This window comes from Falco naumanni, chromosome 3 (assembly GCF_017639655.2).
Source record: "Falco naumanni isolate bFalNau1 chromosome 3, bFalNau1.pat, whole genome shotgun sequence".
Taxonomy (NCBI): Eukaryota; Metazoa; Chordata; class Aves; order Falconiformes; family Falconidae; genus Falco; species Falco naumanni.
The window spans coordinates 120,330,827-120,347,029 of NC_054056.1; positions in this window are offsets into that span (position 1 = coordinate 120,330,827).

Sequence of the window (16,203 nt, forward strand, 5' to 3'; positions counted from 1 at the left end):
GTCCATTCCCAGTCTCACGTACTGCCTGCTAGTTTTGTCCCCATCTGCCGTGATCAATCTCTTCTCAATTACTTTGTCTGAGATCCGTTAAGATCTGTATGGCTGGGGGACAGGGATCTCTGGTGCTTCACAAAATACCGTCTCTGGGATCAGTCCCCCTCTTGGGGTGAAACAATGTTCTGGGAGAAGATGAGGGGAGGGGTTCACACTGGCTGGGAGCAGCCTGGAGGCAAACAGAGGAAATAGAAGTGCTTGATGCTGCGTTGCATCCTATAACACTGGTCTGCTGCGTGGTCAGAGCATTTGGTCTTCTTACAGAGATCGATACTTTTGTTTTATCGTCTCTGTTCAGATGAGTCTACATTGTATGTATGTTGACTACCTTTTCCGTAGCATGCCCAGAGTCTGGGAGACTTCCATTCAATTCCTTCCCCAGGGCGAGGGAACTCAAACTTGCATCCCCATCGCCTGGATGTCACATTTTCTGTAAAAGTCACTTGGTTTACAACCCAAGCCGCTGAGCCCACAGGAGGGCAAACAGCAGGGGCCCTTGCTTTCTGGAGTAGGCAGATTACTGAGTCCTGGTCCCTGGTACAGAGACCTTTTCAGGGTCTGATGCCGGACAGGGTACTTCAGCCCATTTCGCAGGCACCCCTTGACAACACTTAGTGGTCTGTCGGACCTCTTACACCTTTTGGTTTTTATACAGGCTAGGGAGTCCTCTCCACAACTCGGAAGCTGATCAGTTCGTAAGGAAATCATGAACTGAGTATGTAAAAAACAGCCTATGTGTTGCCGACCCCAGTACTGCTATTTTATTAGTACTTCTGTCTCTGGAGCTGCATCTATAGCTTTACTTGAGGCTGGTGCTGAACATTTTCTCCTTCTGATTTACAAGCTTAAAAAAGAGACAGAAGTAGGTGTCTATTTTTTAAATGCGTAAAATACTCTTTAAAGAAAGGACCATTCTTTGCTGGATTAAGATCTGTTGCCCTATCATTTATTCCATCTTCTGACAGCCTTTCCAGTCTTATATAAAAGGCAGATTTACTTGTATATATTTTTTGCTCACCCACTTCTATCATCGCATATTTTGTTCTTTTGTATTTTAAAATTGGAGCTTAAATAATATATTTCTTTGGAAATGAAATTGATAGAATATATTATGCCAAATCAAACTTTATTTCAATATCAGTGTGCTTTTGAGCTAATAAGTGCTTTGCACTTTTTAGTGAGTTTTAGAACAATCTACTTGTCTGCTTTAGATGGTTGTAATTGATTTTGAAAAGTGCTTCATGTACATGAAATATCATTTTGTATATTGGGTAGTTTTAACTGTGGAGATTTCTGCTTTAATTTACTGCAGCTTTCAAATGTTTTTGCCAAAGGAAGCAGCCTGCCTCATATAGATCTGAAACCAGATATAATTAGGAATGTTTCCCATCAGGAGGAGTCTGTCCTGGCTCTTTACGTGATTGTTTTTGTATCATCGTTTTCTGTGAAAGCTGTTGCAGGGAACTGGTGTCTGTCTTCACTGCAATCTGTCAGTGACTGGGAATCTTACAATCTTTTCAGTGAATTTTGACTCACCAAAGACAAGATGAGCTTTAGCCAAGCCATCCTGGAAGACCGTGATCAAACCTGCTTGTGGACATCTCTGAGCAATATGGGCTTCACAATTTTCACAGGCAGTGTTCTCGCCTGAACCGGTTATACTGAAATTAAAAGTCCAGCATTCTTTGTCCACCTCCCATCTGACCCATTTCTTTCCTAAATTACACAAACTAGTCTCCAGCTGAGGTCTTATGAGGGATGCATGAGGAGGAAAGATGTATTCTTGTGGCTGTTGTCATCTTCTGCTGTCAGTGCACTGGATCCATTGGTCCGTGGTCTTGCTTTTCAGGGCATGACCACAGACAGACTTGGTTTGGTGGCAAAAAAATCATCTAAGTTTATGGGTCTACTGGGTCTGCTGGGATAACCTTGGCTGGATGCCAGGTGCCCACCAAGCTGTTCTGTTGTTCTCCCTCCACAAGTGGACAGGGGAGAGAAAATATAACAAAAGAGTCATAGGTCAAGATGAGGAGAGGGAGACATCACTCACCGACTACCATCATGGGCAAAACAGACTCAGCTTGGGGGAAATGAATTTAATTTATTACCAAGTTATCAAATCAGAGTAGGGGCTGCGGCTCCCACACATCTCGCTCCTCCCTCCGGCTGCAGCTGTACAGGGGCTTTTCTCTTCTTAAATACGTTGTCCCCGAGGCGCTGCCGCCGGCGCTGATGGGCTCCGGCTGGGCCAGCAGCGGGTCCATCCCAGCGGCGGGTCCATCCCAGTGCTGTGTCCATCCCAGCGGCGTGTCCATCTCACAGCGGCTGGAACCAGCTCCGTGTGGCACAGGGGAAGCTTCTGGCAGCTTCTCACAGAAGCCACTCCCCTAGCCCCCCCGCCCCGCTACCAAAACCTTGCCACACAAGCCTGGTACAGGTGGTTTTACCGCAAACAGCCACCAAACTCCCACCGAGCCAGTTACTCGCTCCCAGGACAGGGGCTGAGGCAGCAGGTCATGTCTCTGACTGGGTATCGGTGCTCTCCTGGTGCCCTTGTGCCACTGGGCTCCTCTGTGCATGTGCAAATGAGCCTTTTATCACGTAACCTAATATTACACACTGGTCAAAACAATTCCATGTTATTTTGTATAATCTAGAAAAGTTCACATTCCATTCCTGGCAAAGGGTGTCACACAACCTGTGTTTAACATATTTATCTCCCTTACCCTGTTTTTACAGGACTGTTCACCTTGTGACATCCTTCTGACTCCTTAGCGTTCTCCTAGGCAAACAGTTCATCTATGATCACACCTTCTGTGAGACCTGCTCTCACTACTGTGCCAGCAAATCCTTTATACGATTACAAATACTAGTCAATGTCTGCAGCACGGTCTGTAGGCTGCGTGCTGCTTTTCACACACCTCAGGATCATTTTGCTTTTTCACACACCAGGACATTGTTGACTCATCTCCAACGTGTGACTCACTACATCCCCCGTCTCCTTTTCTGAATAGATATTTCCTGGGGAGTTAGTCCATGTTGTGTGTTTGCACAGTGGATTCTTCCTGCCTTGCATGCTTTCATACTGAATTTCACCCTGCATGCTTCAGACATCAAGATCATCTGGGAATTTGACCTTGTTCTCAAAGAGGCTCAGCAGTGCCTTCACACCATTTGAAAATTCATTAAAGACTCGCTGTTAAACACGGAGCAGAGGGATGGCGCCCACCTGATGCATTTTTCTCAGATTGGCAAAGAACTACTGATACAAGCCCTGACTAACGCTATGAACAATGCTAGTGCGACATGCAGGTTTGTTGCCCTACTCTTACCGGGTGATATAGTCTGGTTTAGCTTTGTGACTAGATCGATTGTTTCGGTGTAATCACTGTGGAGAGATCATTAACCAGCCCTGGCTGTGTGATTTTATGCTAAGAGGGAAAGAGTCCTTTAAAACTTGCAGTTACCGAGGAGACCATTGTATAGGTAACGTATGAAACAAACTTGGATTCTTCTTGGGGTCTCCATATAAAGGAATAAATAAAGTTTCATTGATCAGTCTGCTGTAACTATAGGGTTGACTATTGTTTGAGACCCCTTAGAAGACTGAGATGCCTGTAAGGAGCATGCATGATGCTTAATTAACATACTACTGCCTGTTGAATGAATATGTATGTTTTTTTCTGAGAAATGTAATGCATAAATATAAGTGTGTACTATATAATTATGTTTGAATGAAAATATAGCATGCACATTAGGTGGAATGATCCCCCGTGCATCCAGCACTGTGATAAAGAATGCCTGCTTCTTAATGCAACATGTGTGTTAAGGAGTTTTCGTATTCCAAATTTTGGTGACACTACTATTTCTGCACATACTATGTATGATTTTGTTTAGACTATGCTCTTTCTTATTTATGATATAATATCTTGGAGGATAGTGTCCAAAATTAAACTGTATGAAATCCAAGGCTTCTTCATTGCCATGTGAACTTGTGTCTAGTTTTGGAAGGAAATTAGATAGGTTTATTCATGATTTAATACTTGGCACATTGGTATTTTTCTTATCTAACTCCTTCTTATTTTCCAGATTCTTACACATGGCTGGTCTGTTGATTAGATCCAGAACTTCATTGTGGGTTTAAGCCAAGATGAAAGGTCTGTATTTTCCCCAGGTCCTCTCTGTTCCCCCTTTTCAAGACTGGGAATGCTTTTGAACCTTCATAGTCTGTTTTTCACCCACCCTTTACAAATTCTCTCAGCTGAGCACCAACAGACCCCAAGGTTAACCTCATAAGGCCAAAGCGTACTGAGAATATCGAAGGCTCAAATGCATTTTTTAAACATAGAGTGTCATTTGGGATGCCTAAGTGTGTCTGAGCATCTGCATGTGTACCATGTCTTCCTGTACCAACAGCTGCAGGTGGGGTGAACATCTCAAATAACTCTAGCTACCTAAGGCTAAGCACTGCAGCCAAAGGCCAGCTGTATGTACCTGCCTTCTCTGGTTTTTTTCATTGACGTTAAATGCTCCCTCTGTTCAGCAAAAAGGCAAGTCGCAGTTTGACTTTCTCACCATCATTTGTCACGATTTTCTCCTCTTCAGTGACAAGCTGATTGACAATTTCTGTGGTCTTCCTTGTACTAGTAAGTAACGCAGACCTGGCTTCTTCTTCCTGTTCTTCTGTGTAGCCACCTTTTTCTGCTTTCCTTTTCCATAAGCACGCTTTACACTTTTGCTGTGAGCGTATCTTCTCTGAGGAAGTGCCATTCATCCTTTGCTCTTCTCTCCTTCAGACTTACCTCCTATGAGAAACTACTAGCTCTATCCCTGAGATTTGTTCAAGACCAAATGCTAAAGGTGTCTATGAAGTGACTGAAAATTCTGGATCTGAGATTGCACTGAGTATCATCCAGAACTGCTCTTTTGAGAACAGACACTGGAAGTCAGAGGACTCCCACCACTCACAGAATCATAGAATCATTTAGGTTGGAAAAAACCTTTAAGATTATTGAGTCCAACCATAAACCATGTCCCTAAGCACCTCATCTACACATTTTTTAAATATCTCCAGGGATGGTGACTCTACCACTTCCCTGAGCTGCCTGTTCCAGTGCTTGACCACCCTTTTGGTGAAAACATTTTTCCTAACATCCAATCTAACCCCCCCCTGGTGTAACTTGAGGCTGTTTCCTCTCCTATTGCTTGTTACTTGGGAGAAGGGACAGACCCCCACCTCGATACAATCTTCTTTCAGGTAGTTGTAGAAAGAAGATCCCCCGTGATTCTCCAGGCTGAACAACCCCAGTTCCCTCCACCACTCCTCAGGAGACTTGTGCTCCAGACCCTGCACCAGCTTTGCTGCTCTTCTCTGGCACACGCTCCAGCACCTCAATTTCTTTGTTGAAGTGAGGGCCCCAAAACTGAGCACAGCATTCAAGGTGTGACTTCACCAGTGCCCAGTACAGGGGGACAATCACTGCCCTGGTCCTGCTGGCCACACTGTGTCTGATACAAGCCAGGATGCTTTTGGCCTTCTTGGCCACCTGGGCACACTGCTGGCTCATGTTCAGCCAGATGTTGACCAACACACCCAGGTCTTATTCCCCTGGGGAAGCTTCCCAGCCACTCTTCCCCAGGCCTGTAGCGTTATGTGGGGTTGTTGTGACCCAAATGCAGGACCCAACACTTCTTGTTGAACTTCATACAGTTGGCCTTGGCCCATCAGTCCAGCCTGTCCAGATCCCTCTGCAGAGCCTTCCTATGCCCAAGCAGATCAACACTCGCACACAACGTGGTGTCATCTGTCTTGAGGGTGCACTCAATCCCCTTGTCTAGATTGTTGATAAAAATATTAACCAGTACTGGCCCCAGTACTGAGCCCTGGGGAACACTTATGATGTAACTCCATCCACCACCACTCTTCGGGCTCAGCTGTCCCGCCAGGTTTTTACCCAGCATAGAGTACACCTGTCCGAGCCACGAGCAGCCAGTTTCTCCAGGAGATGCTGTGGGAAATGCTGTCAAAAGCATTACTAAATTGTAGGTCAACATCTGCAGTCTTTCACTCATCCAGTAGGCAGGTCATCTTGTCATAGATGATCAGGTTAGTTAAGCAGGACCTGACTTTCATAAACACGTGCTGACTAGGCCTGATCACCTGGTTGTCCCATATGATGTGCCACGTGATGGCATTTAAGATGATCTGCTCCGCAACCTTGCCTGGAACCAGGCTCAGATTGACAGGCCTGTAGTTCCCCAGATCCTCCTTCCAGCCCTTCTTGTAGACAGGCATCACATTTGCTAGCCTCCAGTTAACTGGGACCTACCCAGTTAGTCAGGATGGCCAATAAATGGTGGAATGTGGCTTGGTGAGCATTTCTGCCATCTCCCTTAGTACCCTTGGGTGGATCCCATCCAGCCCCATAGACTTGTGTGTGTCTAAGTGGTGTAGCAGGTCTGACTGTTTCACCTCAGATTATTGGGGCTTCATTCTGCTCCCCATACCTGTCCTCCAGCTCAGGGGACTGGGTACCCCAAGAACAACTGGTCTTACCATTAAAGACTGAGGCAAAGGCAGCATTGAGTACCTCCGCCTTTTTCTCAGCCTTTGTCACCGTGTTTCCCCCTGCATCAAATAGGGGATGGAGATTCTCCCTAGCCCTCCTTTTCTTGCCAATGTATTTGTAGAAATATTTTCCATTGCCTTTCAGTGCAGCAGCCAAATTAAGTTCTAGCTGGGCTTTGGCCCTTCTAGTTTTCTCCCTGTACAGCCTCACGGCATCCTTGTAGTCCCCCTGAGTTACCTGTCCCTTCTTCCAAAGGTCGTAAGGTCTCTTTTTTTCCCTGAGTTCCAGCCAAAGCGCTCTGTTCAGCCAGGCTGTTCTTCTTCCCTGCTGGCTCGTCTTTTGGCACCTGGGGACAGCCTGCTCCCATGCCTTGGAGAATTCCTTCTTGAAGCGTGTCCAGCCTTCCTGGACTCCTTTGCCCTTCAGGACTGCCTCCCAAGGGACTCTGTCAACCAGGCTCCTGAACAGGCCAGTCTGCCCTCTGGAAGTCCAAGGTAGCAGCTCTGCTGATCCCCCTTCTTACTTCTCTGAGAACTGATAACTGTCATTTCATGATTGCCATGCCCAAGAGGGCCTGAAAGGACCACGTCACCCTAAGTCCTTCTCTGTTCGCAAATAACAGGTCCAGCAGGATGCCTTCCCTTGTTGACTCACTGACCAGCTGTGTGAGGGACTTATCTTCCACACATTCCAAGAACCTCCCAGGCTGTTTCCTCCCTGCTGTGTTGTGCTTCCTGCAGAGACCTGGTAAATTGAAGCCCCACATGAGAACAAGGACTAGCACTTGTGAGACCTCTCCCAGCTGGTTATATACTACTACATCTGTGTCTTCATCTTGCTTGGGTGGTCTATAACGGACTCCCACCATGATATCTGCCTTGTTGGCCTTCTCCCTGGTTCTTACCCATAAACACTTGACCTTTCATCACCATCATCAAGCTCTAGGTAGTCAAAACACTCCTAATATACAGGGCTCCCACACTGCCTCTCCTCCCTTGCCAGTTCTTCTTGAAGAACTTATAGACATCCATGGCAACGCTCCAGTTGTTTGAGCCATCCCATTATGTTTCTGTGGTGGCAACTATATCATAGTTTTTCTGCAGTGGCTTCCAGTTCCTCCTATTTGTTGCCCATGCTGCTTGCATTGTTGTAGATGCACTTCACTTGGGCGATTGATCCCACCACCTTTACAGGAGTGAAGCCTTGTTCTCAAGTGAAGGACTGTTCTCAGGTGCTTCCATGGTTTCTAACACATTGAGAGCCCTTACCTCTTAGCTGCCACATGGATCTCCATCCCTTACCTCCACTGAGATGGCTAAAGTGCTGTGCACATTAGCACAGGGAGATTTCAAATGTGCTCCAGTGTACTTAGCATGAAGAGAATTTTCATTTTGAATCCAGTACACCTGATAGGCAACACAGTGCTGTGGGACAGTTATAAATGAAATTTTTCAAGTAAATCACGGAAATGAAGTGTTGAAGATTACCATCATGTAGCTGTTTAGAATTGATTTAAATTACTTCATCATAAAAGAATATCTAAGTCGTTTCATAATTAAAACAAACCAAATTCTCTGCTCCCACCTGTTAAGTAAAGCCAAATGCAAACTGGTTTTCTTTATATCTCAAAAATTGAAAACACATTCTCCATAAAAAAAATAATTGCTTTAACCTGGCTTTGCAGTTAGTCATAAGAAATAACTACGCTGGCTGTAGACCTGCGGCTGTGAAAACAACATGTATTGGAAATCTTTACTTCTTTCAAGCTTCTCTTTTGATCATCATCGTGCTGGCTGCACAAATAACTCTTTAGGTTACTGGAAGCTGTGCTTTGAGAACAGAAAGAATGGCCTTCCTTTTTAATGACTTTTTTTTTACTTTTTTACATTTTAATTACTTTTTCCTTTTTTTGTTCTGTTGCTGTTTTGGTAAGCTGTTTCTGATAGAAGGCACTGATGATTCTAGTTCCACCATAATCTTTGGCAAGTAGATATTCGTGGACCTTCGAAAGGCTGGTACTAAGGTGCTGGTCAAAGCCTCCTTTCTCTTGTGTTAATAACACAGCATTTCATGAGCATGGAAAAGCCACACATCTTTAATAGTATACACTTAAAAGCAGAGGGTAACACGAAATCAATGCAACTTTCAACCCGAATAAACACACAGAACATGATATACTCTGCTCATTTTTAAGTTCTGCATTTGAATGATATAAAACCTGTTTTTCTGTTGTTTAAGAGAAGCCACCACCAGCTATCTGCTATGAACAATAGAATTAGTACTGCAGCATTTATGATACTATTTTCATCTTAAATTCGATTGATTTTATGCTGTATTTTCATTTGGTTTATGATTATTATTTTTCTATTAACAATACAATGTTGCATCGTGAAAATTAGTTCTCGTTAATTAAATACATTAGCCTGCAGTGCTTGTTAAAGCTCTAATTGAGTCCAGTAGTTAAATAGATGCTTAATATGCTTAATTCCTGTGTATTTTTCAGATCAGTCACAAATAAGGACAATTTTCTGAGTCATGGGTCACTGTTCTTTGATACCTTGGAAGATCAGGCTGTGCTGTTTTATTTTACCTGGAATGCTAGACTAGAAGGATCATCAGACTTGCCTCCTGCTATTACAGGTACACACAGTTTCTTACCCATGTGAATTGTTGACCAGAATCTCCCTCAAAACTTTGCTGTTATTGATGTTTACCACCTGTGATCCAGGTATTCAGTGCTTGGAGAGCTGGAACTTTCTCCTGGTTTCTGTCTAAATGTACTCATGCCCAGTTTATTTGTCCTCCCTTAACCTAGTTCTTCCCCTCTGGAACTGAAAAAATTGAGAAAAGGAAGTAATTCTTAATAAAATCTTTCCTCCTTTTGTCATGACAGCTTGAGCAAGCCCTGTGTGCCCAGTTAGTTGCCTTTTGCCCAGCAGCCCAGTCACGTTACTGGCCTTTTCTTCACCATGCCCAGTGTGGGTTCTTGAATGTGGGACCTCACTGGCTCAGAGTACTGCAGGTGAGGTTTCTCCAGAAATAATGACACCAAGGTGCTGTGAGATACAGCGACATTTGTATTTCACTGTACATACTGGAAAAATTTCATCTCGTATGTCCTAGGAACACCTTTGCCCTTCTCACAGACACAGCAGTGGTGACTCTCAGTTGCTTATGAAGGACAAGTACAAACCAATCTTCCTTCTCAGCTGTTCCAAGTTATTACTGCCCTATATAAATTATTTTGCTAGCTAACTGACCTAACAACTAAATGTCATGGATCACTTCCAAATAGCATACTTAAATTCCCACTCTTACTGACATGATTTTAACACATTCTCTAAATATTGTTTATCGCTGTACCTGTCAGGTGGTTGTTCTGTACACGTAAATTCCTCTAGCTGTTCTTCCCATGTCACACCTTGAAATTCTTCTGTTGGACTTTTGGCCCTTCTCTGGCATTATTCCACTTTATCTCAGACCTTCAGATGACACTGTAGGTCCCATTTCTGCATGTCAAAGCATTTGCAAGGGCCAGCAGGAAATGTGCCACTGTACAGAATTGTACTCTCCAGGCAGAACATCCATTAGGCAAAAGAAACAAGAAAAATTTCTACTATTTTACTCAACATCCAAAAAAACTCCCGGTCACTTCATGTTGTATGAACTTCTTGGGACAGCCTGTGGAAGCAACAAAATTTAACAGAAGGTTTAGAAACCCCTATGTCATTTAGGTAAACTGTGGCTCTTCTGCAGTGCTTCAAACTAATTTATTGCTTTTCTGAAGCTCAGCATTTTTATGTCTAAATATATCTCCATGAGGGAAATGCATACATTAATGCATACATACATATAAAATAAAAACAAGCAAATAGTAAACCAGCTGTTATTAAGAATTAAGTTTTTTGAGACTGTAAGAATATACTGTGGAGGTAAAATAAGTGCTGTACTCACTCAGGTCTCTGTGAAATATTGTACTCATTCAAATCAATTATCCTTTTACAGATGTGATTTCATAAAGGGATAATTACTTCATGTCTGGAATTGCATCAGCAAAGCCAATCTATTTTAATTGTTTCTGTATCAGTGAACTGCAGCACATTTTTTTTCTAGCCACAAAACAAATTTAATCAACTCTGCCAAATAAGAAGCCATTTGTCACTTGAAAGATTAAATTGTTTATTTTTACTGTCAGCCAAAAAAAATATTTGACATATATCTGCATGCATACGTTTTTTGCATCTATAAATGCACCTATTTCAGCCTTTTGTAAAAATCCACTTGCGCTGGAGAATCATGTAGGGATCCTCCTTTTCTTCCATTACCTTTCACAGAAGTTTGTCTCGGTTAATGAAGGACTGTGCATGGCAGAGGTCCTGCTGATTCCTATTTAAAGGCTTCTTTAGCCAGGTGAAATGAAAAATCTCTGCCTGCAAGGTTGTTTTTGAAAGTCACATATAACACATGAAGGGTGAAACGTCGCCTTTTGTTTTTCCCAGAAGGAATTTATTAAACAGACCAAACTAACACAAAGGTGAAGAAGTTCAGTGGACAAACAGCACATTTTCAGTGAAATTCAGTCAAAATGTGCTAGATACTTCACCATTTACCTGAATATGGGAAGTGAACCCCAAAGACTTTTCTCCAGCCCAGCAGAGTGGGAGGATGTGGATGTATAGACCCATGCAGGTTGCACTTTGCAGAGTAGCCAGCCCCACTGGTGACTTTCTGAACCATATCATGGGGGTTGGATGCTAATGAGTCCTACCACAGACCTTTTCCTACTAGTGAAGTGCCAGTTCTGCATCCATTTGCGTACCAAGGCTGCCTCTGTAATTTCCAGCATGCTTATGAGCACAGGACTGTGGCTCCATGTGCTGGTAAATCCCTAGACTGTTCCCTGTCGAGAATTTGTCCTGTTCCACCTTGCGCATTCTCCAGCAGTCCCTGGATACAATTCAACAGCTGGCATGGTCCAGGGATCATTCCCCAAAACAGCTGGTGGGCAGCCACCTTGTTCTGGGGACTCCCATGGTTTACTAGTGTGGATGCAGACTGATGTGTACCACTTCAAGGTCCAGAAACATCTATTGGTCATCGTAGGCATCCAGTGTGACCCACCACATCCTTTTCTCCATGCCTGTTGGCTACCCTGTGGCACTTTGCCATTTCAAATCTCCGCTACTGAAACAGACCCCTTTTCGCTCTCAGCCCAAACCACTTGCAAAAGCTTCCTGCACGCCAAGACCATATCCGTGCTCAGATGTGAGCTAATCCTGTCACTCGGCAGCAGGCACAAAGCTCTCTGCCTCTACCGAGGCTTGTTCCGTAAGGCACAGTCTAATTGTGGAGCAACGTCTCTCACGTCTCTCAGCCTTCATCGATGTCGATTGCAACATCAACTGCCACAACAGTCAGGTCAGAATTTTCCCTAGAATATAAACAATGGGGAACTATTTCCTGGCATATTTCTTTCCTAGGCCTTGGAATACAATAATCTGATGAAACTCTTATAAATGTTAGTAACATGATGGTTACTGCTTGATAAGATAATTGCAATAGGTGAAATCTTCCCGTGGTGTTTTGAATCGTGTCTTTTCTGGTAAGACTGAGACCTCTGGAGTGGAGGGCAGAGATTTGCAGCATGACCCTCGCAATTCTGTGCATTGATAGCTGGATAATTGGGAAGAATAGGGCCATTCACACTCTGATTCACACTGGATTTACCTGTGGTGGCTGAAGAGGTTACCACCCTGGAAGGAAGGTAAACTCTTCAACTGTTGCAGCTAAATCAGAGATGATTGTGAATTGGAGTTGTCAGCCTGCACAATTTACAGCTTGATGTTTTAATGTAAACTGAGATTGATAATCGTTTACATTTACTGGCAATGGTGAAATCAGCACCACACCTAATCAGTAATCCGGCAGGGACATTTGGAGATGGCAGGCTTCTAAATCACCCTGGCATGAAATGCCAAATCTTGTGAAAAAGGTGGCTTTAAGGACAGGAGTGTAGTATCTGACTCTGAATTCACAAGCCTGTGTTCAGCAGCCCTGTGGATTTCAGTGGACTAATGAAAAATAACTGACCTGAAAAAAAAAAACCTGAACTGAAAAAAAGTATTTTTCCTCTCCACAGTTTCTACACGTATCTCTTCATCTCATCAGAGATCCTGTCAAATCAGATCACTGGAATAGATTTATTGAAGTGGGTGAAAAAAAAAAAAAGACGTGGATAATTAAAACCCAATTAGTTTGATGCCAGTTATATCTAAGACTTCAGAGGAAAATTTTAAGGAAAATATAGACGTACAGAGAAGGGAATTAACATGCTACAAGGCTATGTCAGAAACAGGTTCCCCAGAATAATCCGAAGTCTTCTTTGATAAGACATAAGATTCTCTAAATCAGTCAATATTTTTCTCTTGACATTTAAGAAATTATTACTTAAGATGAATAGGCTGGATGTCAGCAAAGAACTGTGAACTGAGTAGGGTTGAAATGAAAAGAAAATTTGCAATAGTTGTGATGAGGGTTAAATTATCACAGGAGGGAAAAAAGGTCTCTGGCTTCAGATGCTAATTTTAAAAGCATGCTTTAACAACCTCTTCAGAAAAAGGGGGGGAAACTTAAGGAAATTTCTTATGAGAAAAATTAAACAGCACTTTCATCTCAGAGCAGGCTAGGGGTATAATTTAGGAAGAGTTAGATGACCATAGAGTGGGGGTGGTCTAAAACGTATCAGAACGAAATGCGAGTCACACAGGCCCTGAGAACATGAATTCTGGTCGCAACATTGGAGATTGTGATATAAAATAGAGAAGACAGACCAGACTATCCATTCAAATGTACTTTCAAGATTGGCAAGATGCCTTGCCTAGTATCTTCTTACCAACGGATGTAAGGAAATACAAGACTGTTTTGAGACTTTATCTGGAATAACATGGGAATCCTGGTTTCCCACACCTGAGAAAAAGAAATACAAACTGAGGCAGGTAGAGAAAAGCATAACCCAGAAGTTTATTTTATTGGAGGAAACCAAAAGAGCTTAATTTATTTCATGTGGAAAACAATACCAGAATACATCCATGATAGGTGTGTGCCTCCATCCAGTCAACGTGGTGGGTGGGTCCCCTTCTGTGCTGCCTGCCTGGTAGGGAAAGACAGTTTGGTGCCAAAATGGTTCAAAAGACAACATTTCAAGCCATTCTGAAAAAAAAAAAAAATCAATTCTGTAAAAGCCGAAGTGTTTTGATGCCTTTTGAAATGTCCTGAGCAAGCATGTGGCATACGAAAATCATTACGTTGGAGGTGAGGGAGATCAAATGGAGAGGATCTCAGCTCCTTCGTCTCTTACTGCATGGGAGTGCAGACGGACATGACTGCCTCAACTTACTTTGCTTGAAGGCTTTCTTGTACATTTTCTGGCCTGTGCCACCTTCTGCAGATTATCCCAGGCACAGCTTGAGTGCCAAGAGGGTCCAGGAAACCTTCACGGTGGTTTGCTGACACATCTGTGGCAGTGTGGGCAGAGCAGAGGGAGAGCACGGTGCTCTGCTCCAGCTCGTGCAGTCCGCACTCTGTTGCAATGCACTGAACTAACACTGAGTGATAGTAGAACTCGTGGGCTGTGGAGTCCAGAGCCAGGCTTGCAAGAGAAGTATGAACTTAACTTTGTCTTGTCAGAGTTTGACGTGAAAGAAGGAATTTAATAAAAATATCGATGCTAGTATGCTATTTGAGCTCTATGAAGAACCTCACGGCTTGTTTATGTATTGGTTAAGCAGATGTTACAGACCGTACCTGCTTCAAAGAGCACTGGTAAGAAACAGCAATCAACAAATACTTGTGAAGATGTTTGATGCTTGAAAACGGAAAATGCTATTTTCACTAGACTTCTCCAACAATCCAATTACTGTTTTGGAGGACCAGAGGGAGAAGAGGAAATAGACTTGATCAAGACTGAGGTTCTTTGCCATGATTACACAGAGACCTAAGTACAAAAAGCAATAACAATAGGCTAAGAAAGAACTGATTCAAATAATTATCTTCCAAATTTAAGTACAAGTGATACCAAAAAATCAGAGACAAATACTGGGTTTGGAGTGTTAGAAAGCAGGCATTCTTTATTTTCAGCACCAGATGCGTGGGGGCTAAGTTCTGCCCAACGTGCATACCGACTTTGTTCACTGTTGATATTTATATGGCCGTTCTATACATATTAATGACATTTCTGAGAAACTATTAGCATATTCGTTACAGTTCCAAGAACTACTTATCACATCTACACTCTCACTACAGATGTGTGGCCTAATGGGTCTGGGGTCATCTGGTGGTCATTTGAGACATCTTCATCCTCTTCATCATCTTCTTGTCCTTTTCATGACCTTCTCCTGGCCCTGTTTCAGTGCTCATGTCTCAGTGTCAGACCAGTTCTTACCTAAACTACACAATACAGTATTCTACTAGTAGCTAAACTACATAATAGTGTTGTACAGCTCTGCAATGTCATGGATACATTAGTTGCAACATTTATGGTTAAGCACACTGGTAACAGTCCCCCGGCATCACAAGATCTAGAAATGTAAAAATAATAATAATAAAAAAAAATTGAAGAAGATAGGCAAGGGCCCTTCTGTCAGATCAACTATTTCTGTGTCAGGATTAAGGGAAGCACTGTATCACGTTAGGAAGGCACAGTCACAAAACTAATGAAAATACAGGGGGATGATAAATGTGTTTTGATATTTTGATACCGTCCTAAGACCTAGGTCTCCCTGAAGAGCTTACGGCAGAAGTAAGTGCAGGACACAGTTCAATTCCATGTAATTGCAGTGGATGCAAGATTGAAGTCACTAAATTAAGACTAAATGTAGACTAACGTTCTGCAGAATTTGGGTACCAACAGCTCAGACCACTGCTTCAAAACAGCAGTTCTGTTGATTCTGGTTTTGAATCTCTGTCTCTCATGTCCCCAGCCATCATGCTCCAAGGACACACACACACCATTCCTCCAGATGCACAACTAAGAGTTCAAGATTTATGAGACCAGGAGGAGACCAGGGAAACAACAGCCTGACTCTACTCTGAGAAAAGCAGGTGAGATTTCTGGTTGTGCTAGTAGACCTTGTTGAAGGACAGAGCAAAGGTAGGTTTTATTGGGTCCTGAGCACTGCTGTGGTAACAATTCAGCAGTTGCAAAGTTCTGTGCCATGCACCTGTGTGTGAAAAGGACCTGCCAGTCTGACCCTTCTTGTGAGGTTTGCTTCCATTGTGCAGACTTGTTTAAAAATGCCTCTCTCCATGCATTTGTTATGTGCTTTTCCATCTGTCTCCTAGAAAAGGAAAAAATGTCATTTGAATATAATGGAAAACCTACTCTCATGATTAAATGCAATGAAGAAACCATTGAATACAATGATTTTCTAGCAGGAGACGCGTACATCTTTAAATCAATAGAGTTGCATTTGCTTGCTGTGATGAGCCAACAGCCCACCTTATGGCTGGCAGAGGCTGGATCAGCTGGCTGGCTGCAGGACTCCTGAAGGATGTGTTATAAAACCATCAAAAAGAGCAAATC